Here is a 14,098-nt window from a genome sequence, read left to right as displayed (position 1 = left end):
GAAGCGTGCGTGTGTGTCTATATATATATATATATATATATATATATATATATAGACACACGGTACGCGGGTGTGTTTCACCTCCCAAGAAAAATCTGGTTATGACATCTTAAAGAGATATTTATTCCACTTTAGAATAGTTCAGGGGGATAATAGGGCTCCCGAAAAGAAAAGGTGTGTAGTTGGAACTTCAATCAAAGTTAAGGGGGTACTTATGCATTTTTTCAATTTTTTAAGGATTTGACTTATAATAGTATAACAAACTTTGATAACAGTAGTGTACTTTATTTAATCCTGGTACTATATTAACTTATAAGAATACACGAAAAGAAGTGAGTGAGCCTATCAAGTATCCGAAATCTAAAGAAAAAATTAATGTTAATGATCCAAGATTATACATATAGAATAAAAAAATTTACTACTTATTTACTGAATAGATATGTAGATTGAAAAACCCATAACTATATGTCTCTCGTCTTGCTATTTTGCCATTCAATTTGTAGTACTGGAACGATCGATTCCTTTTTTTAGATTCTTCAATATATGTCTACCGCATAAAAACTAAGTTATTTTTTAAACAACTCATGATATTTTTCATTTGTGCATATCTCAATTTTCAGAGTTTTGTTTTGATTTAATACCCTAAAACCCGCCTAAACTATACAACTTTTGTCAGGTGCCTACCAAAACTATCGCATGTTTCCGAAAAGCTCCTAAACTGTATCTCCCTTCATAATAAACCCCCTCGTCGCTTATGTGGTATTATGTGTGTAATGAATCATCCAAGAGCACGTGAAGGCTAAAAAAGCCATTCAAATGGCGTGTCTAACAACTAATTAGCCCTTCTTTTTTAAAATTTATATTTCTTTTTATTTTCTCCTCGTTTTTCTTTATATTTCACCTTCCTTCCTCATTTTTTTTATCTTTCCTCGCCATTTTTTCACCTTTCTCCTCCATTTCTTCGCTTGAATCTATTTGAAATATTCTCTCTCTCTCTCTCCTCTCTCTCTCTCTCTCTCTCTCTCTCTTATTATTATTATTTCTGATTTTATTTTTTATCTTTCTCGTTTTATCCATCCTTCATTTCTTACCTAAATTTATTTGAAAGAAGGAACACCCTTTCAAGTATTTGTAGAGCATGAGGTTTAATGCCTTTCAAAAAATTAGGGAATAAAGAAATTGGACCTGTGTGTAGCTATCTTCTTTAACAATTTAGGTATCTCCTTTCAACAATATTCAGAATTTAGGTCTATCATAACCCTAATCTTCTATACCGATTTAGGAGCAGAAACCCTAGTTTTTATCCCAATTTTCGAATGAAAGCAAGAATAGGTGATGCAACCGAGGTTAGAACCAAGATTAGTGAAGAAAATAGCTACTGAGAGATTAGTGTAGCCATTCTCCGATGATAGCAAGTCTCCGATGAGAGCGAAGAGAAAATGAGTTTTTTCCAAATGACCCACTAGTTTTAACCCTATTCCCCATTTTTATTTTTACCATATAATTTTTTATAATGATATAATAAAGAGTATTAAAATCTTAATTAAGTCTGTTTTCAGATTAAGATAAACAAATATTCACGTAAATTGCCACGTGGAAGAAGTTAAAAATAATTAGAGAGTGTAAGAATGCGACGGGGGGTTTTATTACGAAGGGGGATATAGTTTAGAGGGTTTTCGGGAACAGGTGATAGTTTAGGCAGGTAACTAACACATGTTGTATAGTTTAGGCGAGTTTTAAGGTATTAACTCTCTTGTTTATGATGCTAATAATCACGTTTTGGCGGAGATAATATTTTTTTAAAGTATGGGTGGGGTCCGCCAGAAAACGTTTTGGCCTAATTAAGATGCCTAAATGGCTGGGATAAATTTTAAATTGTAAAAAAAAAATATAACTTTGCTTAATAATAAATTTGGAATAATGCATAAATCCTCCCGAACCTATGACCATATTACCAACTACACACCTTTTCTTTTCGGGGGACCTATTACCCTCCTGAACTTTTTAAAATTGTAATAAACACCACCCTAAGTGCTGACGTGGGATAGAGAGTGTGCACACTCTCTTAAGGCCAAGCGAAAGTTACAAAAATAATTTTAAAATTGATTAACAAGTGTGAGCATTACTGTGTTAACAAAATCAGGAAAACAAAACTGTTAGAAGAATTAAAGAAATCTGGAAAAATAGTAGAGTTTAAGAAATATTCCGAGTCCACAATTTGCTTGTGTGTCCTTAAGGAATTTTATCCCCCTCACACGTTGCCAAGGTAATGGATTAAATCCTCCCAGGATAAAACGGAATAAACCTTCCTGCAACAGTGGCAATACAAACTGCAGGATACCAACGAACTTAAAGAACGGAGCAAAATCACACTTACGAATTTGAGAGAGAGAGACTGCGAATTAGAATGCAGTATATTCAGAAAGAAAGAAGTTCTGGAGTATTTTTCGTGTGTAGAAAATGGAGCCTTGCCTCAGAATTTATAGGCAATTATCAGAAGAGGTGTCTGGAAAAGGTGACTTTTCATTCTCTTCAACTCCTTTTAAGTGCTTTAAGAAGTGATTCTATATATAAGCACACAAATGTGGTTGTCCCTCACCAATGAGAGACAAAGTGCAAGACAAAAGTTCACTTCTTCAAATTTTCAATTTCCCTCCATTTTATTTTCCTCCATTTTCAATACACACTTCTTCTACTTTAAAGCCCAATGGCTTAAAGTCCAACAACAAGTACAAGTGTCGTCTTTTAATTGAACATTGCATAATTAATTACATCTAATTAATTAGTTTTCTTCGTCTTCTAAACCTTTCTCGCCCGAACAAGGGGACATCGTTTCAATGGCGAAATACCGGAGTGAAAATCCAAGACAACACAAAATCAACCCAGAAATCAAAAGCAGATATGTTTAATAACAGAAACAGAGCTACAACTAGAGAGAGCAATGAACATGATTCAGTAAAAACCTACGAACAATCAAAACGGTCAACAACAATGGAGTTTTGCTGGAGCAAGGATCTTCGTCAGAGTTTCATTCTCCGGCCAGATCTGACAATATCAAACAAGTACTATATAAAACCCATCAAATGAGGCTTTTGCCTTTTGGCTGGATATGGTAATGAAGGTCTGCAAATAGGAAAATAAGGAAGAAGGAGAAAATGGTGAAAAAAGTTTTTAAGTAAGAAATACACATTTTAGGCGTGTATATTTCACCACTTTGTACGCATCTGGTTGTAGCTTTTTAAAGGGTAAATAATTTTACTTTGAAATAGTTCAGGGGGTAATAGGACCCCGAAAAGAAAAGATATGTAGTCAGTAATATGGTCATAAGTCGGGGAGGATTTTATGCATTAGTGACTCTTTAAAAATTAATTCTAAAATAAAGCACTTCACTCTCAATCCACTCATTTTAAAAGTTGAATCCACGTGCCTTTCATTTTAAAACTTATGTTTGTTTGCACATATTTGGATATATGTATGTGTGAAATGAAAGATATGACTGGAAGTATTCAAAAAAGAGCTTTCTTCTTATCATGTGTTTTTTTAAAATAAAAAAGAGTAAGCTGATTACTTACTCTGTCAATTATCAATTATAAATAAAATCAGATGCAGATTAGGTAAAGAGATTTTAGAGTTAGACACTGAGCTCTTAACTCGATTTAAATGTACAATAAATCGGGAAATAAGATTTTCATAGTATTTTTAAATTGATGCAAGTATTACGAAAAGATTTTGAAATTATATTTTATATTATGTGAGAGATGTGTATTTTCCCCTAGTTTATTTTATCTGAATATTCTTTAGAGAAACAGTGTTGGCAAGAATTAAAAGGGGACTATTAGTGTTCCATGATGTGCCACTAAACGTTGTAGTGGAGTAGTAAATATTCCTCCATTTATTAACCAAAGATTTGAGGTTCGAGCCTAGTCGTCTTGTAGGGAGTGGTTTACTCCGAAAATGAGATTTTCCTATGCAAATCTAAATTAAAAAGCAAGTAGAGGTGGGTATAATTTGGGCAAACCAGAAATTTAAACTAAAATTCGAACTTTTTGGATTTTTGATTTGGATTTTTGGATTGCGATTGAATTTTGGATTGAATTTTTAAAAAATTTGGATTTGGTATTCGATTTTTGGATAATAAAAAATTTAAATTTTTTTATATTTTATATTTAGTTCATTATCCATATGAAAATAGTAATAAATCTAATACCTTATCTATTAGACATTATCTCATATATTCAATACTAATTACTAAGTTGTTAGAATACTTTTTATTTGGACATGGTTTTACTATCACTAATTCTTATCACCCTTATTCATGTCTTTGTATTTTTTAAGAGAAAATCTCACTTTATACCCATTAAATCCAAACTATTTATCCTTTAAACTAGTTTTGGAGTTTTCGCCCTTTGCTTCCGGCTTTGATGAAGGTAAATAGTCAAAAAAGTTTCTCGTAGAACGCGAGCGTTGAGGCTTTCATCGAAACAAAGAGAGAGGCCCAGCTGGTGCTTTTTTCTGTGTTAGCCAGGTGAAAGGCTTGCTTGACTATAAATAGATTAGTGTATTAAGTAAGGAACAACTAAAACCTCTATTCCCGTTTTTGGGCTATAAGACTCTGCCGACACCGAACAGTTAAAGAATTCTCCGTCGCTTCAAGACTGCCAGCCTATTCGCACCCATGCCCAAACTATTTACTATTCCTACCCATGGGGCACAAATTAATTACCCGCTAACTATCTTTTTAGAAACTTGAACTATTATAGATGCTCGAAAAAAATACAATAAATTTGAGCCCAATATATGAATTAGGTTAAAAGAAACTATTTCGTAATCAACAGTGGAAGCTAACCATTTTTGGTGTTAGTAATTACCTTATCGAACATAAAAACCCTATCTATGTGCTTCCCAGCAATGTTCTGTGAAACAGCTACTTCTCTTTGGTACTCATTACAAGTCACCACCTGCGGAGCATTGTTCCGTACTTCATCTTCGCTAAACGGCCTGTAACAATATTTTTTTAAAAAAATCAAATGCAACTAACAAAAGGAATGTAGAACTCTAACAATTTAGTAATTGAGTATTAAATGATTAATATTAAAAGTAATTAGCAAATTTTTCAAAACCAAAACAATTAGTAACCTGCAACGAAGCAGAACTTGAACGTTTAGTGTTACAAATAATTATTTCTAATATCTTTTGAGAAGTTCATAGTGATTTATTGTAAGAAAAATTAGATCAACCATTGAAAGACCTTGAAACTTGAAAAATCATAAATTGCATTTGTCGAGTTTCTAATTGTTTTATTAGATTTTGACTGGCGTGATTAAAATATCGATTGGCAACTGTAACTAAATGTTGAGTCAGTTTGGTTGAGACTTGGAGCTGATTTGAGGTGATTGAGATCGAAATTTTCAGTTGAAAATCGAAGAAGAACACAACTACAGTAATAATCGAAGAAGAACACTGTTACCTAACAGTATACCGCTACAGTATACTAATATACTATAGGAGTATATAGTTATACTGCAACAGTATACCATTATAGTATACAAATATATTGTTATGGTATACTGTAATAATATGCTGTAATAGTATACAATATAGTATAATAGTATACTTATTACCCGTAAATTCACTTGCCTTTTCCCTTTTAATTTATTTTAAGCTTTTACCTAGCGTGAGCGGCAAATTGAAAATGCAAAAAAAAAAAAAAAATTATAGTATGCTATATAATGTAACGGTATACTCTTACAATTAGATCCTTTTAGATTTTTTTAAAATTTTTTATTGACAACTGATATTATTTCAGTTTAATAATTGAATTAAACTTTTTTTATCTCTGTGCGTACAATTGTATACCCTGTTGGTATAACTATATACTATACTAGTATCAAATGTTAGTTAATATTTTTTTGGTTGTATTAGCTACATTTAATTGGTACACAATTTGATTTTTCTTTAGTAATAATATAAAAAAAAAGAATAATAAAAAATAGGAAAAATAGTAAATAAAATTAGATTATGAAGAGAAAAAGAATATAAAAAAAAGAAGTTAAATGAAATTAGAATAGGAAAAAAGAAAAAAATAAGAAGAAAACAAGAAAAAAAGAAAAGGAGAAAAGAAAAAGAAAAGAAAAGAAGCATAGAAATAAAAAAGAATTGGAGAATAAAGAGAAAATCCCCTACAAAACCTACTGTGGGTAGGAAATATAATTAGTTTATGGGTAGAAAAACAAATTGGTAGACAATGGTAAATAGTTTTGTTTTTGTGGGTAACTGTGTCAAAACCCTTTTTTAAAATCAAAAGTCCACCATTTTACTTGGGGGTGGCAAAAGTACCCCAAGCCCATGTAACCCGCCCAACATTTAATGGGTTTTGGATCTCATTTGTTTGCACTTAATGGTGGTTTGAATCTTAATCATTCAGATCTCAGACATTAGTTCCGTTTGTTTTTAAAGTCTGAATCTTAATTATTCAGATCTTAATCATTAAGTGTGTTTTTTTTTTACTTCACAATCACTTAATAGGTCTGATAGATCTGTATGATTAAGATCTATAACAGAGACTTAATTTCATTAAGATGCTATCATCCATATTCATTATTAACTCCGCCACCGCCTACCATTATCAACTACCACCACACCACCCACCACCACCACCACCATCATCCTCAATCATATCCGTCACCATTATCAACTACCACCACCAACCATCCCTACCACTCCCACCACCATCATTCTCAATCGCAACCAACACTCATCCACCTGTCACGACCCGGATTTCCCACCGTCGGGAGTCGTGATGGCGCCTACTATTAGGAGCTAGGCAAGCCAATTAATTATTAACCTTTTAGGCAAACATCGACAATATTAAGGCAATGAGACATTTAATATAAAAGCGGAAGTTTTAAATATAAATAAACTGAAAACAAGTGCGGAAATTCAATAACAACCTCTACCCAAGACTGGAGTCACTAACTCACAAATATCTATAGAATGCTAAACACAAGGTCTGAATATACTGTTTGTTCCGGTACAAGGATAACAAACGATTGACAAAGATAGAAGAGACTCCGGGCCATACGGACGTCAGCAAGGCTACCTCGAAATCTCTGGACTGAATTCAGCTCCCAATCAACTACTGCTGTCCAAAGCTGCTCCGGCTCCGTGATCTGTGCAAAAAGATGCACAGAGTGTAGCATCAGCACAACCGACCACATGTGCTGGTAAGTTCCTAGCCTAACCTCGACGAAGTAGTGACGAGGCTAGGACCAGACTACCCGATAAACCTGTGCAGATATATATATACAAGTACAACAAAATAATAGCGGAAAGTAAGCAATTAAAGCTGAGAGGGGGAACATGCTTATGGGGAAGCAGATAAACGAAATATCAGGAATAACAAGAGAAACTACATCTGATTTCTTCTAACACAGAATAAAGGGAAACAAACCACTTTCACTTATTTCAATTTCCTCTCATTGCAGGCGTGCAACCCGATCCCATTTCCTTACATCACGTGGTAGGCGTACCACACGCTCCCATTACAATAATATCACGTGGTCGGCGTGCCACACGATCCCATTTTATAATATCTCGTGGTCGGCGTACCACACGATCCCCTTTCATAATATCTCGTGGTCGGCATGCCACACGATCCCATTTCATAATATCTCGTGGTCGGCGTACCACACGATCCCATTTCATAATATCTCGTGGTCGGCGTGCCACACGATCCCATTTCTTTCAACACAATACACAACATAATCCCGGCAAGGGAGAAAGATGTTATAATAACTATCCCGGCAAGGGAGAAAGATGTTATAATAACTATCCCGGCAAGGGAGATCCAGTTATAACCAAACTTATTCAATTTCTACTTAACACAATTAAATCAAATGTCCTGGCAAGGGGAAAACATCTATAACCGCACTGGTCCCAACATCTAACTGCCACAACAATAATCAAACCAGTTACGATACCTATCTACCACAACTATAATCAAACTTGTTACTACACCTAACTACCTCAGCTATAACCAACCTATTTCAACACTTAAATACCTCAGCTATAACCAACCTATGGCAACACTTATCTACCTCAGCTATAACTATAGTCATCACTCAACGCAAGGAAGCATTAACCTAAGCGTCCGTAATATCAATTAAGAACACAGTACAAGGGAACCACAACTCAACAATAGCCCGCCAAGGGGGGGGCAACATGATGATCTCTTCTCTTTCTCACTTTTACTTCACAATTCTCTTCACAACTCGAGCCAATGCTCTAGAGGTTCAATTATCACTTATACTTTCACAATTCGTTCTACGACTGGAGCCAACGCTCCTCAATATTCATAAGCCACGATTCCTTCCACAACTTTGCACAACAAATAGAAATACTCGCCAAGGCATGAATAATACAACGAAGTCATGAAAATCACAATATAGGACTCACGGTCATGCTAGACACCAATGTATAGATACTCGTCACCATGCCTATACATCGTACTCGACAATTAGCAAATAGCAAATAAGACTCAACTCATATTCCCTCAAGCTAAGGTTAGACCAAACACTTACCTCAAATTCTCCAAACTCAACTCAAGCCTCTAGTATAGCTTTACCTTTCGAATTCACCACCAAACCGCTCGAATCTAGTCACAAATTACTTGAATGTATCAACAAATGCTAATCGAATCAATTTGAATGCATGAAAATGAATTTCCCAAAGTTTTACTCAAAAATTCCCAAAACGCCCCCGGGCCCACGTGGTCAAAACCCGAGGTTCGAACCAAAACCCGGTTACCCATTCCCCCACGAGTTCATATCTATGATTAGTTTTAAAATCGAACCTCAAATTGAGGTCCAAATCCCCAATTTTAAGAAAACCTAAGTTCTACCCAAAATCCCCATTTTCACCCATGAAAATCCTTGATTTTAAGATGAAAACATGTTTAATGATGTTAAAGATTGAAGAAGTTAAGTAAAATTGACTTACAAATGATTTGGAGAAGATAAGTTTCTTGGAAAATCGCCTATGGAGTGTTTGAGTTTGTAAGGATGAAGAAATGGGTTGAAAATTCGTCTAAGTATAAAAAATGCAGGCCTCAGATGTGGGAAATGCAAACATGGGTTCGTAATTGCGAACCTAACAGGTCTGGGAATTGCGAGATTTTTGTTCGCATTTGCAAACTCTAGAGAATGCTGGGAAGTTCGCATTTGCGAAAACTACGTCGCATTTGCGAAGGCCCAATATCGCATTTGCGGACAATTGTTCGCATTTGCGAAGACTGGGCTCATAGGCAGGCATCGCATTTGCGATGAGTTTCTTCGCATTTGCGAAGATTGCTGCCCCAAGTGGAAGATCGCATTTGCGATGAGAAGCTCGCAATTGCGAGTTCGCATTTGCGAATGCTGGCTTCGCAAATGCGAAGCCTGCAGAACTGAAAGATACCAGATTTTCAAAGGTTCAAAATGCAACTCGACATCTATCCAAAACTCACCCGAGCCCTCGGGGCTCCAAACCAATTATGCACACAACCTCAAAACATCCTACGGACTTATCCGTGCGATCAAATCGCCAAAATAACATCATATACATCGAATCAAGCCTCAAAACTCATGTTTTTCTTTGAAATGTTCATAAAGCATCAAATTTCCATTTCGAGTCCGAAACACGTCAAACGACGTCCGTTTTCAACCAAATTTTACAGAAAGTGCTTAAACCATATATAAGACTTGTACCGGGCGTCGGAACCAAAATACGAGCCCGATACCACAGTCTTTTAATCAATTTTCATTTCTAATTTCCTTAATAATTTCAGTAAAACAATTTCACAGAAAAATTCATTTCTCGGGCTCTAGACCTCGGAATTCGACTCCGGGCATATGCCCGAGTCCCATATTTTCCTACGGACCCTCCGGGACCGTCAAATCACGATTCCGGGTCCGTTTACTCAAATGTTGACCAAAGTCAACTTTAATTAGATTAATATCAACATTCATAAATTTTTACACAGAATTCATATTTAAGCTTTCCGGCTACGCGCCCGGACTGCGCACGCAAATTGAGGCAAGTAAAAATAAGGTTTTCAAGGCCTTGGAAGCACGGAATGAAAGGGAAAACGGGTGATGACCCTTTGGGTCGTCACATTCTCCACCTCTAAAACAACCGTTCGTCCTCGAACGGACAAAAGAAAGAAGTACCTGAGTCGGGAAATAGATGGGGATAACGGCTCCGCATATCAGACTCGGACTCCCAGGTCGATGCCTCAGGAGGCTGACCTCTCCACTGAAGGAAAACTCTTCGACCTCAACTATCGAACCTGCCGGTCTAGAATAGCTACCGGCTCCTCCTCATAAGACAGATCCTGGTCCAACTGGACAGTGCTAAAATCTAACACGTGGGCTGGATCGCCGTGATACCTCCGAAGCATGGACACATGAAACACTGGATGCACGGCTGACAAGCTAGGCGGCAAGGCAAGTCTATAAGCCACCTCTTCCACTCGATCGAGGATCTCAAAGGGACCAATGAACATAGGGCTAAGCTTGCCCTTCTTCCGAAATTTCATCACGCCCTTCATGGGCGACACTCGAAGCAAGACCCGCTCACCAACCATGAAAGCTACATCCCAAACCTTACGATCTGCATAACTCTTTCGCCACGACTGAGCCGAACGAAGCATGTCCTGAATGATCTTGACTTTATCCAAGGCCTCCTGAACTAAATCTATACCCAATAACCGAGCCTCTCCCAGCTCAAACCATCCCACTGGAGACCGACATCGCCTACCATACAATGCCTCATATGGAGCCATCTGGATGCTGGACTGGTAGCTGTTGTTGTAGGCGAACTCTGTTAAAGGCAAAAACTGGTCCCACGAACCTCCAAAGTCGATAACACAAGCTCGGAGCATATCCTCCAAAATCTGAATAGTCCGCTCGGACTGACTGTCCGTCTGAGGATGAAACGCTGTGCTCAACTCAACCCGTATGCCCAACTCTCTCTGAACTGCACCCCAGAAATGCGAGGTAAACTGCGTACCCCAGTCCGAAATGATAGATACCGGCACACCATGAAGGCGAACAATCTCTCGGATATAAATCTCAGCTAACCTCTCGGATGAATAAGAGACTGCCACAGGAATTAAATGTGCTGACTTGGTCAGCCTATCAACAATAACCCATATCGCATCGAACTTCTTCCGAGTCAACGGAAGTCCGGTAATGAAATCCATGGTAATCCTTTCCCACTTCCACTCGGGAAGCTCAATCCTCTGAAACAGTCAACCAGGCCTCTGATGCTCGTACTTAACCTGCTGACAGTTCAAGCATCGAGCCACATATGCAACAATATCCTTCTTCATCCTACGCCACCAATAATGCTGCCGCAAGTCCTGATACATCTTCGCGGCGCCCAGGTGAATAGAGTACCGAGAACTATGGGCCTCCGCTAAGATCAACTCTCGAATCCCATCGACATTGGGCACACAAACTCGCCCCTGCAATCTCAAAACACCATCGCTATCTAAGGTCACCTTCGTGGCACCTCCACGCTGCACCGTGTCTCTCAGGACACACAAATGGGGATCATCAAATTGCCGATCACGGATACGCTCCAATAATGAAGGACGACCGACCGTGCAAGCCAACACTCTGCTAGGCTCAGAAATATCCAATCTCACAAATCGATTGGCCAAGGCCTGAATATCCAAAGCAAGCGGTCTCTGGCTGACCGGAACATAAGCTAGACTACCCATGCTGGCGAACTTCCTACTCAATGCATCGGCCACCACATTGGCTCTCCCCGGGTGATACAAAATAGTAACATCATAATCTTTCAATAACTCCAACCATCTCCTCTGCCTCAAATTCAACTCCTTTTGCTTGAACAAGTACTGAAAACTCTTGTGATCAGTGTACACCTCACACGTCACACCATACAGGTAATGCCTCCAAATCTTCAAAGCATGAACAATGGCTGCCAACTCTAGATCATGAACCGGATAATTCTTCTCGTGGATCTTCAACTGCCTCGAAGCATAGGCAATGACTCTGCCATCCTGCATCAATACTGCACCAAGCCCAATACGGGAAGCACCAAGCCTGTGGGCAAAACCAATACCGGTGCCGTAGTGAGAGCTGTCTTGAGCTTCTGAAAGCTCGCCTCACACTCATCCGACCATCTGAACTGGGCACCCTTCTGGGTCAACCTGATCATCGGGGCTGCAATAGATGAGAACCCCTTCACGAACCGACGATAGTAGCCTGCCAATCCCAAGAAACCCCAAATCTCTGTAGCGATGCTGGTCCAGTACAGTTCTTGACTGCCTCAATCTTCTTCTGGTCAACCTGAATACCCTCTGCTGATACGACATGACCCAGGAATGCAACTGAACTCGACCAAATCTCATACTTCGAAAACTTTGCACATAGCTGACTATCCTTCAGAGTCTGAAGAACCACTCTGAGATGCTGCTCGTGCCCCCTCCTGGCTGCGGGAGTATATCAATATATCATCAATGAACACTATCACGAATGAATCCGAATAAGGCCTGAACACTCGGTTCATCAAGTCCATGAAAGTTGTTGGGGCATTTGTCAACCCAAATGACATAACCAAGAACTCATAATGCCCATACCGAGTGCGGAAGGCTGTCTTAGGGTCATCGGATGCCCTAATCCTCAACTGATAGTAGCCAGATCTCAAGTCTATCTCTGAAATACCTTGGCACCCTGAAGCTGATCAAACCAATCATCAATACTCGAAAGCGGATACTTATTCTTGATTGTAACCTTGTTCAACTGCTGGTAATCAATACTCATTCTCATTGATCCATTCTCCTTGTTAACAACAATACCGGCGCACCCCAAGGCAAAACACTGGACCTAATGAAGCCCCTCTCAAGCAAATCTTGCAACTGTTCTTTTAACTCTTTCAACTCAGGCGGGTAGAATGACCTGGAGTCCATCTCCACTCTAAACGAGGCATACCCGGTAAAGCTAAGGTCACAGTCTTGGCATGGCAGTCCAAAATAGCATGGTAAGGCGATAACCAGTCCATCCTCAATATAATGTCGAAGTCAACCATGTCCAACAGCAACAAATCTACTCGAGTCTCAAGGCCTCCCATCACATACAAGAACGATGGGCTCGATCGACCACAATAGAATCACCCACCGGTGCAGACACATAAACAGGAACACTCAATAAATCACTAGGCATGACTAGATGCGAGCAAAATAAAATCGAAGCTTCTCTACCACAAACCAGAACAGTACCTGCACCTCCACCTCTAATACCTTTACCTCCACCTCTAATACCTTTACCTCCACGAGCCTCCGAAGACGTAGCTGATCTAACACCGGTCCGCTGCTGCTCGGCTGAAGAAGCGGTACATGACCTCGCCATTCACGAGAGGACAAGAGTAGAGGTTTCAATTTAGCACTGAGAGAAACTTTTTCCTAACTCTGTAGCCTCTGGGGATCAATACAGACGTCTCCGTACCGATCCCTCAGACTCTACCAAGTTTGTCCGTGAGTTGTGAGACCTATGTAACCTAGAGCTCTGATACCAACTTGTCACGACCCGGATTTCCCACCGTCGGGAGTCGTGATGGCGCCTACTATTAGGAGCTAGGCAAGCCAATTAATTATTAACCTTTTAGGCAAACATCGACAATATTAAGGCAATGAGACATTTAATATAAAAGCGGAAGTTTTAAATATAAATAAACTGAAAACAAGTGCGGAAATTCAATTACAACCTCTACCCAAGACTGGAGTCACTAACTCACGAACATCTATAGAATGCTAGACACAAGGTCTGAATAAAACAGAATACTGTTTGTTCCGGTACAAGGATAACAAACGATTGACAAAGATAGAAGAGACTCCGGGCCATGCGGACGTCAGCAAGGCTACCTCGAAATCTCTGGACTGAATTCAGCTCATAATCAACTACTGTTGTCCAAAGCTGCTCCGGCTCCGTGATCTGTGCAAAAAGATGCACAGAGTGTAGCATCAGCACAACCGACCCCATGTGCTGGTAAGTGCCTAGCCTAACCTCGGCGAAGTAGTGACGAGGCTAGGACCAGA

Source organism: Nicotiana attenuata, chromosome 1 (assembly GCF_001879085.1).
Source record: "Nicotiana attenuata strain UT chromosome 1, NIATTr2, whole genome shotgun sequence".
NCBI classification, from domain to species: Eukaryota; Viridiplantae; Streptophyta; class Magnoliopsida; order Solanales; family Solanaceae; genus Nicotiana; species Nicotiana attenuata.
This window is presented reverse-complemented; position numbering follows the sequence as displayed.